The sequence below is a fragment of the Panthera tigris genome, chromosome A1, assembly GCF_018350195.1.
Source record: "Panthera tigris isolate Pti1 chromosome A1, P.tigris_Pti1_mat1.1, whole genome shotgun sequence".
Classification (NCBI taxonomy): domain Eukaryota; kingdom Metazoa; phylum Chordata; class Mammalia; order Carnivora; family Felidae; genus Panthera; species Panthera tigris.
The window spans coordinates 210835271-210854651 of record NC_056660.1 but is presented as its reverse complement, the minus strand read 5'-3'; the positions used below and the strand labels follow the sequence as shown (position 1 = coordinate 210854651).

The 19381-nt window shown below is 44.8% G+C and overlaps 1 long non-coding RNA gene across 1 annotated transcript; it reads right to left on the bottom strand.

Annotated features, from left to right (window-relative positions):
• Positions 1–325: 325 nt before the first annotated feature.
• LOC122231851 lies at positions 326–6214 on the bottom strand. Its single transcript, XR_006209111.1, has 3 exons — positions 6115–6214; positions 910–1111; positions 326–564 (listed from the first exon to the last, which is right to left on the bottom strand). It is a non-coding gene; the product is annotated as an uncharacterized LOC122231851 (long non-coding RNA).
• Positions 6215–19381: the final 13167 nt, after the last annotated feature.

Sequence of the window (19381 nt, the reverse complement as noted above, 5' to 3'; positions counted from 1 at the left end):
TGATATCGGGCCCCTGGGTGGCTCAGTCGGTTAGGTGTCTGACTCCTGGTTTCATCTCAGGTCATGATCTCATGGTTCATGAGTTCAAGCTCCTCTGTGCTGACAGTGTGGAGCCTGCTTGGGATTCTCCCTCTCTCCTCTCTCTGCCCCTCTCCCACTCACACATGCTCTCTCTCTCTCTCAAAATAAATAAATAAATACACATTTTTTTAATAAATAAAAAAATACTCTTATGTGATAAAACAAAAGGTTGACAATCTTGTGTCAGGCCCCCATATTTGTTTTTGAGTTTTATTATTCTAATATTTGTAAATGGGAGGGCAAATATGTGCCTGCCTCCGCCTCTAGGAAATCACCATCCCCCACCCCCCCACACACACATACACAAAATTGAGAAACAGCCACCCCATCTGTGATGAAACTAGGCAATATCTGTGTTCCCAGGTGATCCCAGTTGCCATCTGTGGAGCAAGACTGCCACCATACAAACAGAATGCTGGGAGGCGCCCAGGAGAGATGGTGGGCACCAGAGTCGGCAGAGCCAGGTTCGGCCCCTACAAGAAGCTGAGAAGAAAAGGAAAAAAGAAGTCGAGAATGTGACACTGAGAGAGGGGGCACTCGCTCCCCACATGTGTAGGAAGCAGTCTGTTGGCAAGGCGGGCATTTCTGCACTGCGTTACGAGCAGTGGCAGGTGTCTGTGGGCCAGAGAGAGACAAAGGCTAAACCCACCCACATCACCTTGGGACTTAGACTGCACTGTGACCCGGGAGAATCCCTGCTGGCTCCTTGTGCCAGATAGCAATTGCTGGGCAACGAACCATCCCCCAGTGTGGCGGCTTACAACAACTATTCATTTGCTAAAGGTTCTGGGGTTAGCAGATTGTGCTGGGTTCGGCTGGTGATCTCACCCGTGGTCACTCGTGAAGCAGAAGTCCTCCTGTTGTTTGACTGGGGCTGGTCCAAGATGGCCTCCCTCAGGTGTTTGGCAATTGGAAGTGGAAAAAGAAATTCCACCTGACTCGAACTTTCTCCATAATGACTTGCAAGGCCAGAAGTCGGTAGAGCGATGTCTTCCAAGTTTTAAGAGAAAAAAGTGACCTAAAAATAAGGCTATGGAAAAAATGGTTTTAAATGTACAAGAAGTCAGAGACTATGGCTTTCCTATGCTCTCTCTAAATGAGCCCCTCAAAGGTGAAGGTTGGCCAGCTGTTACGGGCTGAATGGTGTTCCCCTGTACCATCAATTATTCGTATGTTTAAGTCCTAACCCCAGTGCCTCTGAATATGACTGTATTTGGAGACAGAGTCTTTAAAGAGGTAGTTAAGTTAAAATGAGATCATACTAATTCAGTACGACTGGTGTCCTTGTAAGAAGAGGAAATTTGGACACAGACACAGAGAGAAGACCACGTGAAGACACAGGGGAAAAGGCCCATCTACAAGCCAAGGAGAGAGGCCTCAGAAGGCACCAAGCCTGCAGACACCTCAGTCTTGGACTTCTAACCACCAGGACTGTGTGTAAATTAATTTCTATTGTTTAAGCCACCCAATGTGTGGTACCTTGTTATGGCAGCCATAGAAAACTAACGCACAGTAGAAATTCCTGAGATTAATGAAAAAGAAAAGGGATGAGCCATTTCATTATAGAGCTAAGTCAAACACAAATGTAGATAATATGTTACACGCTGGCAGAACATTTGTAAGTGTATGAATCCGGCTTCAAGAGACGGGGATTTCAGTTGTGTGTAGGCCTCCAAATCACTGCTATATTGGGCAAACCAGTTGGGTTCTCTGGGCCACACTTTTCTCCATGGTAATGAGTTCCTTTAGAGGTGCATTCAAGAGAGTCCTAGGCATCCAGAGTGAGAGCCTCAGGGACTACTGAGAGGATAAGGAGGCGAATCTGCAGGGTTGGAGCCCTTTTCCACTTCACAGGCAGCCTCATGGGCTTCTCAGTAAGATCTCACTGAAAGGGAGTTTGCTGTGGCTAAAAAAACGGCCTGGACGGCAATGAGATGGATCATTTCTGAGTTCCCTTCCAAGTCAAAAAGCTACTAGCGGTTTAAGGTTTGTTTCATCCCATTAGCCTTAAGACAATGTAAGGACATGTTGACAACTTATATGGGATTTGGCTGAAAGTGGGGGTATAACCAGCCATGCTTCCAGCCAAGGCCCACCAAAGAGGCAGCAAGCCACGTCTGTCTCCTTCTTTCTCAGGATGGGCCCGTTGTGAGAAATGAATGCTACTTGCTGAGAAGGGAGAGGTGACCAAAGGAGCTGAATGGAGAGCGAATCCCAGGAGCCAACTGCCTGGCTCTGGGGCGACCTCAGGGGAAGAGCTCAGAGTGACTGCCAAGCCTTATGGCCAAGAAATCAACTCCATTGGAGGCATTTGTGCCAAAGCAAATCTCGGTCATTGCCACTCTCCTTCCTGTTCCTCAGCTAATGGCTTGGTCCTCACAACTGAGTGGGGCCAGAAATTCTCCTTAATAAGTAGACAAACAGCAAATAGTTTCTAACAGGCCGACCTAGAACTTTCCCCAAACTATCCTTCAAGAACCTCATGGAAGATGCCATCCCTTACATAACAGATACCCTCGATGTTTTACTTTTTTACTGGTGGAAGTGTTTTCTCTCTTGTCAGAAACTCAGGAGTATGGGGGTATTTTCAAGGTGTGCGGTGTGCAGGCTGCAGGAGGGACAGATAGATGGCAGAGTGAGAATTATCTGAGGAGAGACCGACAGAATGTTCCTCTGGGAACTGTTGTCTCCCTTCCAGGAAATTTTAGACAGGTTCATAGACCACCATGAGCTTGCAAACAAACTGTTAATAAAGAGGCTTCCAGTTGGGCTGGAGCAGGAAAGGGGAAACCCTGAGGCCATTCAGCAAACAGAAACAGAAAAACAAGTGGTACTCAGCAGACAGGGAGGCTGAACATTATTAACCTGCTTGCTGGGCAGTCCAGAGGCCACAGGAAATCGTCAGGGTTCCACAAAAGCTTCAGAGGTAGGCGACTATCAGGCTCTGGAAAGCAGCCAGGGTGATCGAGGTCTATTTTACTGGGCTTCTGAGGGCTCCTCTGAGACCCAGGTTGGACAAGAATTAGCAGCGCAGTCAGTTGTCTGACTGAGTCCCCACAGAGCAACTTGGATGTACTTTTCATATGATTTAAGAGCCTTGGTTGCCTCTGAAAGGGAACGCAGTGCAGCTGGCCCACAAAGCTGCAGTAGTTTGGGGTCTGGAAAAATCCTCTTCTGAGAGAGTCAGAACAGCACTGACTTGTGACCAGGGCCGGAGCTCAGGCTAGCCAGGGAAGCAGCTGTCACCCGGGTGCTGGGGTTGACAAGCAAGACAGCTAATCAGTGCTGCAGCTTTCCAAATGGGTGGGTGGGTGCACCTCGAGTCCCACCCAGAGGCTCCCTTCCATTTCTGGGGCTGCTCTAGACCTCACAGTACTCCCAGAGTAGGTGACTCCTGTAGCTGTTAGCTGGGCAGCAAGAGGTGGACAATTGTGGGGGCGGGGGTGGCCCATGCAGCCCCCACACTCTGACATGAATGATTTGGTTCTAACAGACTGCAGAGGCGGGTGCAGATTTCAACTCCCCACTGATCCGGAGACTTCTACTGGTCAGTATTTTCTGGAAACTCGTGCTCTTGCGGTGTGCTAGTTTTGGTAACCAGGTCATTCTGCTTCTCCCCTCCCCCATTTAGAACATCACTCAGCTATTCATGTATGTATTTATTCACCCAACAAATATTCGATGCCCACTAGGTGTAAAACAACAGCAACAGCAACAGCAACAGCAGTGGTGGGGTGGGGTGGCATTGCATTAGCCACTGCAGTGAAAGAGCAGGGGCGGCTGCCGTCTTCATGGGGTGTGCAGGATGGTGGAGAAAATGTACGCTATTTCTTTTACGTATTTAACACTTACACAGTTCCCTGCTAGGTACAGACCACTATTCTGGGCTCTTTACAAATAATAACACTTTGAATCCTCCTTACAATCCCATCCCATGAAGTAAGGAATATTAATATTCCCATTTTACAGATGAGGAAACTGAGGCACGAGGACATCAGAGTACCCTGCTCAGGATCACACCGCTGGGAAGGGCTTAAATCCAGGCAGTCTGGCTCTAGCACCCTTAAACCTTCCACCAAGGTGCCTCTTCAGCAGATAAATGCAAGTCGATAAACAGGAATGAAGAGCTCTCTATGCTCAAGAAGAACAATGGCTGGGGTGGGGTGGATTTTTCACACAGGTGGGGAGTCAGGGTGAACTTCTTTGAAGAGGTGACAGAAAGGAGGAAGCCTGTTTTAAGCAAGGAAAATGGCAAAAGCAAAGACCCTTGGGTGAGAAAAGTCTTGGTGAATTGACGGACCTCGGAGGGACGTGGCGGCTGTCAGAGGAAGGTGGCGAGCAGAAGAGGGGATGGTGGGAGGTAGAGATGAGGCTGGAGGCTAGGCAGAGCCGGGCCATATTCAGTCTCGTTGGGTAGCTCTCGAGGTAAAGTAGAAAAAGAAGGGTCTGTCTTTAAGAAAACAGGCATATAGGGTCGCCTGGGTGGCTCAGTCGGTTGGGTGTCCGATTTCGGCTCAGGTCATGATCTCGCGGTCTGTGAGTTCGAGCCCAGCGTCAGGCTCTGTGCTGACAGCTCAGAGCCTGGAGCCTATTTCGGGTTCTGTGTCTCCCTCTCTCTCTGCCCCTCCCCCACTCATGCCCTGTCTCTCTCTCTGTCAAAAATAAACATTAACTAAAGAAAAAGAAAACAGGCATATAATATAGAAGTTGATGTTTTCATTTTGAAAATGGGCCCATGGCAAATTTCACACACAGTTCATCCTCCCAAACACCCAGGAAAGAGATAAAAGGGGTGTCACCCCTTTGTGTCACCACCCACCACCCTCCTCCCTAATACCCATCCCCCCTCCTTTGTTTCCACTAACAGAGCCTCAGTTCTGTTCTGGGAAGCCATGTGCCTGGTCCCATGCAAGCACCCTCTGTCCTAACCTATGCCAGGGGCAGGGATGCCCATGTACACTGTCCCGGCTGGTGACATGTCAGTGTAAATCTGCTGGAGGCTCTTGGAAGCCTTTTACTTTTCCTCATAAGAGGCATCCACTTGGGGCCACTTTCCTTTCCTCTCTTCCTTGAAAGGGACAGGATGTCTGTAGCTGCAAGAACCATCGAGTAGTGGAAATGCAATAGCATAGAAGAAAAGCCAAGAGATTCTGAGAAGCTGGCTCCAAACCAGTGCCAGCTAGCTGCCCCAGCTACCTTCTTGTTTTTGGAGGGGGCAGGGACAACGTCTTGTTCATCTCAACCATTTCTATGACTGAGAGTTCTATTACCTGTGCTCTCTTCCTAGGTAATACACCTATTACATGATATGCAATCTGAGGATGAGAAAGTATCGGATTTACAGAGAGGAGATTTCAACCCAGATTCATCTGACTGCGTCCGTTGCTCCTTTCACTACACTACGAAAGAGTTTTTATTTTGCCTTTGGGGATTCCTATGTGTGTTTAACCTTTCTCGGCATGACGCGTGTCAACCCCCAAATCTCCATTACCCAGAGCCCCTCTTAGGCTACCATGATTTCACTCAAGTGACCTCATTCTTTGCTGGATAGTGGAGGTGACAATGGAGTTAATGCACAGATTAGCCAAAAGCCCCAGTACGTGGTCTTCTCCAAAACAAGATGAGCTGGCCAAATAAGAATCTCTCTTGTAGGGATTTGACTGACCTTGGTAGCTTTGGGAGATTGAGAAAGGAAACAGTGGAGCACATGGGAAGTCAGGATGGAAGGAACAGCTGGAACAGCTGTGCCTGCTCTTTTACCTCTCATACCAAGACTACAGGGCCCCACAAAAAGAGTGGTACCCCAGAGTAGAACAGTGTGAGTAGAGCCTAACTGTTTACAGAGAGGGGAGCAGGCTATTGGGAACCCACTAAAGATAATGCAGTACTCTGACACCGAAACAGACGAGGCTGTGTTGCCACCCCGTGGCCTGGAGGGGCAAAGAGGGAGCTCCCAGGAAGGACGGAGCAAACCCATAGCCATGCCAGGGAGTCAGGTGAGCAAATGCCTCAAGCTTTCCCGCCATCTCTTACCAGTGCTCACACTGGAGCTGAAAAACCAGGCAGTCTGTTGTGTATCACACACACAGGCCAGCAGCCTGGGCCACTGAGCAGGTGGAGAGGGTGGGGAGTAGATCTGAAGGGGCAGAGGGAAGAAATGAGTCACTGGGTGGTAATGACAGCCCACTGTGACCGACCCCAGCACACGTCACAGCGCCAGTTATTGAATTACTGCTTCTCAGCTTCAAACCCACAACGCTGTGCGCTGCTCTGCAATGCTGGGTCTGGAGGTGGAGCTTTCTGCTTTGCAACTGGCTCTTTTTTAGGTTCTGCCCACAAGACCGCTGGAGGCAAACCGGAAGTCTGGCAAGGAAGAAGAGACTCGCTCCTTCCGGTTTGCCTCCGGCCTCGCTCAGCCTTCATCTTCGCACCAGCGGAGACCGTCATTCCATGGGCAGCAGTAGATCCCCGTTGGCAGTTTTTCTGACACCCACGGAACTAGCTTTACTGTTTCCCCCTGGCCCACCCACACCAGCCGGCCGGTCCCCCTCCTCAGAAGCCTCCCCTGTGGGAGTCCTCCTTCAAGCTTAGAGACGGCAGCAGTGGCGTGTGGCAGCTCCTTCTCAGATGTCTGAGTTTCTGCTCGGCAGGAGACGGCCGACGTTTTCATAATTTCACCTTCTTTCCTTGGTTTCCCCAGCCTTAGGAGAAATGGCTCCTTTCTGAAGCCATCGTTGTCGTGATTGCTTTGTGTTCCCTTCTTGGCACAGATAAAAGAGCCTGGGTCCCTAAACCACCTATGGAGGAGAGCTACCCACCAACCAAGAACACATCCCCCAAGCTTTGATTTCAGCAAGAAGGACACTGCGGTTGTATACACCCGCTAAAACATGGCGATTATTTCTTACAGCTACTAACTATACCTAACTATTATTCCTAAAGAGCTTGTAAAAACATGTGTCTAATACACCCTACAAGATCAGAATATTCCAGCGCTGTGTCTGGTGATCTATAATTTTAAAATGCTATGCCTGGTTTGGGAACCAAAGCCTAAATCACCCTAAAGAGAGAGATACGTATCAGGGGTCACCAATTAGCAACTAACCAAATTATAGGTATGATGCTGAGAAAAAGTTAATCCGTATCCCCGGAAATAACCTTTTACTTTTAAAGTTTTTATTTATTTTTTGAGATAGAGAGAGCGAGCACGAGCTGTGGAGGAGAAGAGAGAGCAAGAGAGAGAAACCCAAGCAGGCTCCATACTGTCAGCACAGAGCCCAATGTGGGGCTCGAACCCACAAACAAATATTTACCCAACATGAGTCATTTCATAGCAGTTTTGCAATTTTTACTATATCTGCATGCTACTCATTCTACTATATACCTATTCTTTTCCTTTCATTAACACACTTCACACTTTTGTGCTTTTTAGTGCACATAAAATAATCATATAGCTATTAAATTTTTAAATCTTCATCCATGTAATTCCTAAAATCATCTCATGTACAATCCTTTGAGAAATCATAAACTGAAACAATGAAAACATAATACATAGTAGAAGATCCTATACAAATGTAAGAATTGATTTATACATTTTCAAGCATTATTCAGGGATTTTATTGGGGGCGAACAACTCAAAAACAAATAAACAAAAAAACAAAAGTTTCCAGGGCCACATCTGTATGTTTGTAATGTCCTGATCATCTAAAGTTTGCACATAATTTGTTCAATAGGTAGCTCATAAGCATGTAGTGTCTGGTTTGGGGTTTTTTTTTGTCTTTCTTCCTTTCTTTCTTCCTTCCTTTTTCCTTCCTTCCTTCCTTCCTTCCTTCCTTCCTTCCTTCCTTCCTTCCTTTCTGAGAGAGATCTCATGCATGTATGGTGGGGATGGGCAGAGAGTGAGGGAGAAAAAGAATCTTAGGCAGTCTCCATGCCCAGTGCAAACCTGATGCAGGGCTCAATCTCAGGAATGTGAGGTCATGACCTGAACTGAAATCAAGAGCCAGACGTTTAACCAACTGAGCCACCCAGGTGCCCCAGCGTGTAGTATCTGTTAAGCACTATGCAAGGCTCTGGGGATGCAAGCATTAACAAACCAGATGCAAATCCACAGTCCAGTGGAATAACAGAAATTCAACCAGCATTATGCTAATGATTATTTAATTACAAATGCTACATGTGCTGTAAGGGACTTGGATTTCTAGACATTTGGTAACCATCTCCCCAATATTATTTTCTAAGTACACTAAGATAAATATTCTTGTGGCAGTTTAAACTATGTCCGCAAATATTTTGACCCTCTTTCCATTGAGTGGCTAGGTTAATCTCCCTCTCCTTGAACCCGGACTCGTTTTCGCAACTGACTCTTAACCAGATATGTTGCATATAATGCTGCATGACTTCTGAGGCTAGGTATACCGGTCATTCACAACAAATTACCCCAAAATGGAGTGACTTAAAATAACCAAGATTTATTATCTATAGTCTCTCTGGGTGAGAAATTTTGCAGTGGCTTCACTGGTGGTTCATCTCAGGGTCTCTGATGAGGTTTCTGACAAGATGTTCATCAGGGCTTCAGTCATGTGAAGGCTTGAGTGCAGCTGAGAATCTGCTCTCAAGGCACCCCCCTCACATGGCTGCAGCAGGAGGCCTTATTTCCTTGCTGGCTGTTGACAGGAGGGCTCAGTGTCTTGCCATGTGGGTCTCCCCACAGGCTTTCTTGAGTGTCATGGTAGCTGGCTTCTTCCAGAGCAAGAGAGCAAGCAGCTCGGGAGAGAGCAAGGAGGAAACCACAATGCCTTTCTTAAAAATCACACACCATCACTTCTTCAATATTCTATTCATTAGAAATGAGTCACTAAAAGGGCACCTGGGTGGCTCCGTCAGTTAAGCATCTGACTCTTGATTTCAACTCAGGTCATGCTCTTATGGTTCATGAGATTAAGTCCTGTCAGCACAGAGCCTGCTTGGGATTCTCTGTCTTCCTCTCTCTCTGCCCTTCCCCCTGCTTGCACACACACAAACACTCTCTCTCTCTCTCTGTCTGTCTCTCAATAAATAAATAAACATTAAAAAAATAAGTTAGTCCCTAATTATATTCCATACTTAATAGAAGGGGATCGGGTTCTCCTTTTTGAAAGAAGGAGTATTAAAGTGTCTGTGGACCTATTTTAATACTACCTTACCCATCATAAAAAGTGGTACAGCTTCCATGCAGCATGCTAGTTAGGCAGAAGTTGTGTAAGACACTTCCTCCATGAGCTACCATGTAAAATGCCCACATGCTCTAAAGCTGACATGCTGTGAGGAAGACCAGCCCACATGAAGAGTCCCAAATGGGGGGGGGGGCACCTGTTGACAGCCCAGCATCGATCCCAACCAGCAGTCAACATCAACACAAGAAAGTAGATAGATGCCTCCAGATGATTCCAGCCCCCAACCATCGAGACACCCCCAGCCATCATCTCTCCTAGCCATTGAATCTCCCCAGGCACAAGGCATCCTTCTAAAATCAGGTTCTTCTCCATATATATTGGCAGGGGAGAGAGCATGGTGCCGCGATTACCTGCAGGGGCTCTGGATTCCTGGCGGCAGGGTCTACCCACTGCTATGCTGCTTTAAGCAATAAGACCTTAGGCAATTTACCTCACCGTGTCCCAGATTCTTCATCTCTAAATTAAGAAAACAAGAATAAATAAACGTTGAAGAGTGAATGAAATAATACATTCAAGGTTCTCAGTACATATGTAAGGTGGGCTTTGTTATTATTATTTTCATTATAATTTTTTTATTCTCATTATATCTGTTCCTCTTATAGCATTTTCCATATCAGCTCATATCACCCTAGCCTTAACATTAAAAAAAAAAAAGCCTCAATTCTTCTATTTCACCAACAGTTTTTCTGGGTTTATAAAATTGATACATAAAGATTATACATATTTAAGGTATACAGCTTGGTGTCTTGATATAAATATATGTTGGGAAAAAATCACCACAATCAATGTAATTAACATATCCATCAGTCTACATAGTTGTCATATTCTTTCTTTTGTGTGTATGTGTATGATGAAAACACTTTAGATCTATTCTCTTTGCAAGTTTAAAGTATACAGTACAGTATTGTTAACTATAGTCACTGCTGTATGTTAGTATCTCCAGAACTTACTCATTTTTCATAACTGAAACTTTGCACCCTTTGACCAATATCTCCTATTTCCCTCTTCTTCCCACCCTTGGCAAGCACCATTCTACTTTCTGCTTCTATGAGTTTGACAATTTAGTTCATTGCAGCATTCTTCATAATAGCCAAAATGTGTAAGCAACCTAAATGTCCATGGATGGATGAATGGATAAAGAAAATACAATGTATATATACAATGGAATGTTATTCAGCCTTAAAAAAGAAGGAAATCCTGGGGCACCTGGGTGGCTCAGTCAGTTGAGCGCTGACTTCGGCTCAGGTCAGGATCTCATGGTTCGTGAGTTTAAGCCCCACATCAGGCTCTGTGCTGACAGCTCAGAGCTTGGAGCCTGCTACATATCTTGTGTGTGTGTGTGTCTCTCTGCCCTTCCCTCACTTGAGCTCTGTCTCTCTCTCTCTCAAAAATAAAATAAACATTAAAAAAAATTTTTAAAAAGGAAATCCTGCCATTTTGAAACATAGACAAATATGGGGGATATAACCTAAGTGAAATAAGCCAGACACAGAAAGACAAATACTGCACAATCTCACTTATACATGGAATCTAAAATAGTTATCAACTATTTATAATCAGTCATCAAGTCCTGTTGATTCTATTTCCATAGTTTCCATTGTCCTCCCACTTTCAAATCCAGTTAAGGAGTGGGTGAGGAGGAAGTTCCCTATGGACGCTAATTGAAATGGAAAATAAATGCCATCGGGAATGATGAAGAAGCTGGTATTTACCAGAGAGTGCTGAATATCATTGGAAGGGATGCTTGGATAAGTCAGTGGTGTGGTCCTAGGGTACGTTCTCATCAAAAGACTGTGAGTGGAAAGTTGTAACTTCTGCCTCACCTGCTTAAGGGAATGACTTGCTTGGACTTACTCTCTTTTCTCCTACCTGTGATCTGGAACATGAATGTGCCCCAGTCTGACTTTGACTGTGGAGAAGAAGAAATACTTTAAGGGATGATGGAAAAATAAAATGGAAGCAAACTCGTTCCATAAATGACCTCATGAAGCTGGTTGTCCACTAGCCCAGACACACCAGACAATTACATAAGACAGAAATAAACTTCTCTCTGGTTTTCAAGAGTCTCTGTTACAGTCATTCTACTAAGTAGTGCAGGCTTCCCTGTGTCCTGCTCCTTCCATTGGCTGAGGCAGGATGGGCAGGGAGCCGGACTAAGGGGAAGACAAACCACCGGCTCAGATATAGTGCTGGCAGGTCCATAGTATCCCAGAGAGTAGAAAGTGTGCACACGTCGAGAAAGACAGCCGAAAACAGCCTCCCATAGCACCCTCACCCTAGCAAGGAGCAGGAGCAGTGTGGTAATGCCACGTTCCCCAGAGGAGCGCAGGAGTAGCTGAGGGGATGCCAGGGAGCCTGGGGTGGTTAGAATCTCTGTGGGTGGCCACCCGAGATCCCACGGGAGTAGGAAGAAGTAGGCAGATACGGTGTGGAGAAATGCGTAGGCTAATCTGAAACGTAGATATGATCCGAGGGTGAGGGTAGAAAATCCGAACTGACGGAGATTTTCTGCTCCCCAAAGGAATCAGGACTTAGAAAAAACAATAAAGGCAAGTATAGAAGCAGAAAGAAAGTTGAATTTCTGGCACACGTGCGTTCGACAGCTGAGATTTGTATACGAGGCTAGCGGTCATTTGTGGGACGCGGACCACGCACCAGATCCTGTGCCTGCGCCGTCTTGAGTCGTTTTCCCCACACCTCAGTCATGTTCGTATCATTATTTGCCCACCTGATGGATGAGAAAATGGGACCTTAGTGGCATTACGTAACATGACCAAGATCTCCCAGTTAGTGAGTGGCAGAACCAAGATTCCAGTCTGAGCTATTTGGTCTGAAGCCCAGACTCTTAATTACTTAATTAGCATTCAAGAGGGAACACCACTTCAGGCAATTTGCTGCAGAGGTTCTATTATTTGAAGTTGATTTGCCTACAAAGGATTGTTATTACATACACTTTTTTTGAGGCCTAATGTATGTATAGAAAGATACACATAAGTGTATGACTGTATACATTTTCACCAATTGAACACACCTGTATAACCAGCACCCAGAACAGAAAAAGAACATGAGCAAAACCCAGGAGACTCCGACTGTCACCCTTGCGGTCATCACCCCCACCTGAAGGCTAATCCTTATCCCATAGCCCACTATTCTGTGCTCAACAGACTCACAGGTCAGTTCTTGCAGACTTTTCCTTTAGGAGTATGGCTTATGAACCAGTGGTCCCCACTTCTCTAATTTTTTTTAATGTTTATTTATTTTAGAGACAGAAAGAGTGTGAGCAGGGAAGGGGCAGAGAGAAAGGGAGACACAGAATCTGAAGCAACCTCCAGGGTCTGAGCTGTCAGCACAGAGCCTGAGGTGGGGCTTGAACTCATGAACCACAAGATCAAGACCTGAGCTGAAGTCGAGGCTTAACTGACTGAGCCACCCAGGCGCCCCGCCCCCACCCCACTTCTCTTTTTAAACATCTTCCTTCATAGAGAAGACACCAAAGCTTCATGTGGCTCAAATTACCAGCTTTCCTCTTTCTACCGGGGTTTAGGTCAATTCAACTTGGCGAATGTTTGTTCAACTATATAAGCTGGGCACTTTGTGTTGAGCAATAGGTCAGAGAAACAAATTAGGCAGTCGTGTCCCTGCCTCCTAAAATAGTGAAGGAATACAATTGGATACCCGTGTCTTGTTAAACCTCTTTGGGAACTGTAAAGTGCTAAATGCACGTGAGATGATATTATGGCCCTTAAATGGCTGGTGTTGCTGAAGCCTTATAAGACACGACTGGTATCTTAAGGTGTCTGGGCTGAGCACTTTTACAAGGATCCACTGGATACCTGGAACATGCTGGATTAGAGGTTAGGTTGAAAGCTAGCTTAGGTCATACTTCTGGGGATAAAACTTGCTGGAGAGAGTGGACATTAGTGCAATCTTCTAAAATCTTTTATGACGAGCATTTCTTGTTTTGATATATGCCACTTCCTTTCACCACTGTTTTGTCATTTTGTATCCTTATATTTGTTTTGTATCAACTCAACTATGCATTGGTTTATTTGTTTTCCTTCATAGCACAAGGATATACATATATCCATCCTTAAGTGAATATAGGAAAAAACTTTTTTGAGATTTTTTCCCATATATTTTTGCACTACAGTTGCTATTATCACAATTAAAAAATCTTTAATGAAGTATAGTTGACATACAATGGTTTATTAGTTCCGGGTGCACAACATGATGATTTGACAATTCTATACATTATGCAGCACTCACCACAGTGAGCATAGTTACCATGTGTCTCCACACGTGATTGCAATAGTATGGACTACATTCTCTGTACTTTTTTTTAGTGTTTATTTATTTTGAGAGAGAAAGAGAGAGAGAGAGAGAGAGAGAACTAGCGAGGGAGTAGAAGAGAGAGAAGGAGAGAGAGAACTAGCGAGGGAGTAGAAGAGAGAGAAGGAGAGAGAGAATCCCAAGCAGGCTCCATGCTGTCAGCACAGAGCCGGATGTGGGGCTTGATCTCATGAACCGTGAGATCATGACCTGAGCCGAAATCAAGAGTCGGCCGCTTAACTGACTGAGCCACCCAGGTGTACCTCTATTCTGTACTTTTAATCTCTGAGACTTACTTATTTTAGAACTGGAAGTTTGTACCTCTTATTCACTGTCATCTATTTCTCCCATCCTCCCCCCCCCCCTTTCTGGAACCCACCAGTTTGTTCTCTGTATTTATGAATCTGTTTCTGTTTTGTGTGTTTGTTCATTTGTTTTGTTTTTTAGATTCCACATATAAGTGAAATCATATGGTTTTTGTCTTTCTCTGTCTGACTTATTTCAGTTAGCATAATGCCCTTTGCATTATTGCTCTTGAACCTTGGAAGTCATGGTAATATAAATGTTTACTTAAGCAATTCTTTAAGTAATGGGCGTGCTAGTGTTCTCAGCTCTCCGGTGGCCCTTACCAAGCTGTCTTTCAGGGGCTTCTCTCATAAGGAACTTTTGCATCCCATGCTATGGAATAGAAAGGGATAGAGTAGAAATATCTTGTATATGAAGGGGGTTTGCAGGTAGGCGCTTGGGCTATTTTGGACTGGTAGCATGGAGAAGTAAAGGGAAATGTTTGATATTCGAGGAAGTAAATGTATGACTTTGCATTAATTAAAAACAGAAATAAGGGGGAATACAATAAAAGAGAAAAGGGGAAAGGGAATAGAGGTCAGCACTAGCAGAGAATGGCGCTATTTTCTTCAACTTTGGGCAAGGTGAGCTGCAGAATTCCTCCATCCTCCAAGTAAAGTCAAGGTTCGCCACTAGGTGGCACTCACGTTCAGAATAACTGAAGTCATTGCAGACAACGGTGATCAGCCTTCCGGGTGCGGGTGAGCCTCATCAGCCCACCTGGCACGAGTGAATTCTAATTTCAAATTCTGCTTTGGATGCATTTTACTATTTAATGCAGTTTGTCAGTGCTCATTACTATTGGCCAAAATCATGGTTCCAAACAGTTTCTGTTGAAGTCACTGGTGTGCTTTTTTCCTTCCGTGGTTTAGAAATTTACACTTGGAATGTATGCCTCTTTTGTCCTCTTTGGGAACTTCTGTCTTAGAAATAATTAGAAATCGTGTCCCAAGCCAATATGTCTTACAACGAGAGGGAGTAGAAGAAGGTTTCAGGTCTGAAACAATTGGCTATTTGGGGTTTTGTTTTGTATTGGTTTGGATTTCTTCTTTGGTAGGTTCAAGCAAAGCTTTCCAAAGTTTTGCTTTCCAAGCAAGATTAACATTGAACAAATCATGTTAGATCCCAGTGGTATAAGACACTAATACATTTTGATAGATGCTTCTTTTGTAGGTTCTCATTCTATTTAATGCATTTAAGACTCTGAGCTTGCCCTGCAAAAGATATAAGGAATTTGAATAGGATCCCTTCATAAAAGGTTTGTTCTGAAGACAAAAAACACTATGCATACAGTGTTTACATATATGCATACAACTAAAAATAACCAAATATGGTACCTGCATTGATCTAGATCTCCACAGCCATCTATTACTTGAGTGTCTTATGCCAGTGTTACTTACTAAGGAAGGACATCCAGTGGAGCCCCAGAGGGTAAGATGGATTTTTTTTTTTGAATGAGATGGGGAATCATCTTCAGCTGCCGGGATCTCACCTGTAATTTTCTGCAGGATCTGCCGCAATGCTAGAGAGTGGGTTGCAAAGATCTGAATAGCTGTGCTTATTTGGGGGAACTGGGTGTGTTGAGGTTCATTTGTGGGAGAAAGAAGTTTCTCTGAGAACTAGTATGTCATATGACGGAACATGATAAATGGTCATTTTTTTTGTGACTGACCCTGAGGCAAGACCAGTAAACTGTAAGTTGGTTATGGGTCACTCCTAACCTAAACACCCCCAGGAGCATTGCTCTCACCATGTGTCTCTGATTCTGGCCCCGGGCCATCATCAGACTGTGCTGTCCTAAGTAGCTGTGTCTGATGACTCTATGCAAAAATAAGCCATTTTAGCTGACATACAAGATAAAGAGGCTCCAGTTTTATAGTATTGACCTTTCCAAATGAAGAAAGGCCTCCAAAACTTGGAGGGTCCATAAGCATGAGTTATTTATGATATTTATGAGTTATTCATGAATATATTGATTATAGACATGTTACAGCTGTGTCCTAAGTGTTACAGCTGAGTCCTAAGTGCCACCGAAGTCACGATAACGTCAACTCTGGATTACATTTTACCAGTGCCTGTGTCCAAAGGGGAAACCAATTCTTGGGGAATAGTAGTTAGTGTCAGCCACCATATCAGTGGGGAAGCATTAGAGATAGATTTTTTTTAACCACAGTCTCTTCACCCACCAAGCCCTCATTCTTGACCAGCAACAGTTTATTACACAGGACAGCCAGCTTCACCCTTCATGGTAGTAGAACATCACCCTATGTCCTTTACTGCCCACTCTGTTCTTTTCTTTTTTAATAATTTTTTAAAGTTTATTTATTTATTTGGAGAGAGACAGAGCCAGCGCAAATGCAGAAGGGGCAGAGAGAGGGAGACAGAGAATCCCAAGCAGGCTCTGCACTGTCAGCACGGACCCAACATGGGGCTCGAATTCACAAAACCAGTGAGATCATGACCTGAGCTGAAACCAAGAGCCAGGTGCTTAACTGACTGAGCCACCCAGGTGTCCCACTGTATTCTCTATCTGGAGTTTATTTGGTACTTTCCACCCTCTTTCTGTGCTTAGTCTTAAGTCCTGGTTAATGCCAAAAGTGAATTATCTAATTTCAAAATCATCCAAGTTCATATTATACATAGATATGTTTATGCATATACACATATGATTAGCTTCATGTATGTTACTATTTACACATCTATATTTACCTCACTCACTCATTCACATATGCATACATGTGAATAAAGTGACATGGCCTTTTTATTTAAAACTGGGAATATGTTATGGGCTGAATGAGTGTGTACCCCTCAAGATCATATGTAGATGCCCTAGCCCCTAATACCATGGTATTTAGAGGTAGGGCCTTTGGGAGATAAATAGGTTTAGATGAGGTCACAAAGGTGAAGATGGGATTAGTCCCCTTTTAAAAAGAGACACCAGAGCTTCCTCTTTCTACTATGTGAGGACACGGGGAGAAGGTGGACATTTGCAAGCCAGGAAGAGGGCCTTCCTCAAAAACTGAGTTTGCCAACACCTCGATCTTGACTTCTTGGTCTCCAAAATCCTGAGAAATAAATGTCTGTTGTTTCAGCCACATGGTCTATGATATTGTTTTAGTGGCCCCAGCTAAGACATAATATATGAATATGTATAAAGAGGACACGGAATGGAAGACCATACACCTACATGTCAGTAATAGTTATCAGGCAATCGTGGAATTGCTTTCTTTGTTGATTTTCTTTTTTTCTTATCTGTGTTTCCAAGTTTGCTGCAATACTCAAATGTTACACTTATAAATAGAAAAAATACTGCAATGGTTTTTTGAAAAATATATTTGACTGTAATAATGAAGCAATATTTTCCAATAAAAAAAAAAAAGGAAATGTACAATTGGCCCTAGAGCTGACAGCCAGGGGGACTCTTAAGTCTTTGCTTACCAGGCACTGATGTGGCCGATAGCAACTGAGTGTTTTCTCATCTTAAGCAGAGGTGATAACACGTGCCTGACCCTATTTGAGGATGTTGAGGAGTCAAGTGAGAAGGTTCTCTGAAAGCTCTTTGCAATTAGACTGCCAAGGTAGAAGTGTGCTGACTTCAACTACATTCGCATTTTCCATGAACTGGCTGTGCGCTTCCTTCTATAGGAAAGTCCCAGTTGCAGGGAACATGCACAAGCCTTCCTGTGGAACTCCCCTGGTCTGGTGCTTGTGCACAGTACCAGTGTCATATCTGTTAATGTCAGGACTGGAAGAGTCCCAAATGTCATTCCAACAGCCAAAACTCAAGGTGCGTTTCATAAAATATGCCACCTGCAGAATTTCACAAGAGTCAGTGTTGTCAGATAAAATACAGGACACCCCTTCAAGTGTGAATTTCAGATACAGATGAACACCAAATAATTTTTAGTTTGAGTATGTCCCAAATATTGCACAGGACATACTTATACTAAAAATGTATTCAATGTTCATCTAAAACTTAAATGTAACTGGGCCTCCTGTATTTTTATTTGTGATATCTGGTAATCCTAATGGGAACTTTTGCTCTTCCCCTCCAGTGTGGTTGGTTGGTTTTTCTTTATCAAACTCAGCTTCTTTTTATTTAATGTTTATTTATTTGTCTTGACAGAGAGAGAGAGAGAGGCAGAGAGAGAGAGAGAGAGGGAGAGAGACAAAAATCCCAAGCAGGCTCCACACTGTCAGGACAGAGCCTAATGCGGGGCTTGAACTCACAAATGGGGAGATAATGACCTGAGCTGAAATCAAGAGTCAGACCCTTAACCGAGCTACCCAGGCACCCCTAAATACAGCTTCTTAACGGTGATTTAGGTTTTACAAATACGTACTGAGCTTTTCAGGGAAGGGGCCGCTGCAAGAAAAAAGTGGCAGGCAATAAACAAGAAGGGACCATCTCAATAGCATCAGGGTGGCTGGCAGGGTTCCAGGGAAGCACAAAGTGGCTATTGGTCTTTCATCAGCCTTCTCTTGAGACATTATAAACTGTAAAGAGCTCTAAGGGTGACTGTTAGGGCCACACATCCTTCATTTGGCCTGGCCGTTGTACACAGGAAGCACCTGTATCAGGCAATGAGCTCACCTACCTGTAGACTGGAGCATTGTTTGGCCCCAGTGGAACTGGCTGGGGCAAGGAAGGATTGGGAAACAAGAAAGGGCAGCCCAGTGTGAGGTCAAGATTGGGCCACAGCTTGGCTTCCCACAAGGACTCTCTTGTCTCTGGATGGTGGGAGAGTGGATGGTAGGGACTCCAGAAGGGAAAGCCAGCCTTCCCTGTGGCTGAAGCAAACACTAGCCAGGTAGCAGAGATGTGTGAATCAGTGCCTCCTCCTCACAACCAGCCAAATGCCCCACATCCCCACTGCGGGCCTCAAGCTCTGGGGAAAGGCGAGCTTTTGAAATATAGCATAGCACTCTGGTGTCTAACGAACACATTCAGAGGGATTCCTAGATCCAGCACGTTCTTTACTAAGAGTCATCAACAGAAGGCAGGGCTGAGGAGGAAGGGAGAGCCACGGACTGGGAGTCAGGGGTGCTAGCTGTGTAACTTCAGTCACATCACTTCACCCTGTGACCTCGGTTCCCTCCTTAACGAATGACAAAACAACCTGATAGTGACTGGGGCACTTCCAACGTCATTCCAACAAGTGAAGTCACATCACTTCACCCTGTGACCTCGGTTCCCTCCTTAACGAATGACGAAACAACCTGGTAGTGACTGGGGCACATCCACTCTCCCACCATCCAGAGACAAGAGAGTCCTTGTGGAAAGCCAAGCTGTGGCCCAATCTTGACCTCACGCTGGGCTGCCTTTTCTTGTTTCCCAATCCTTCTTTGCCCCAGCCAGTTCCACTGGGGCCAAACAATGCTCCAGTCTACAGGCAGGTGAGCTCATTGCC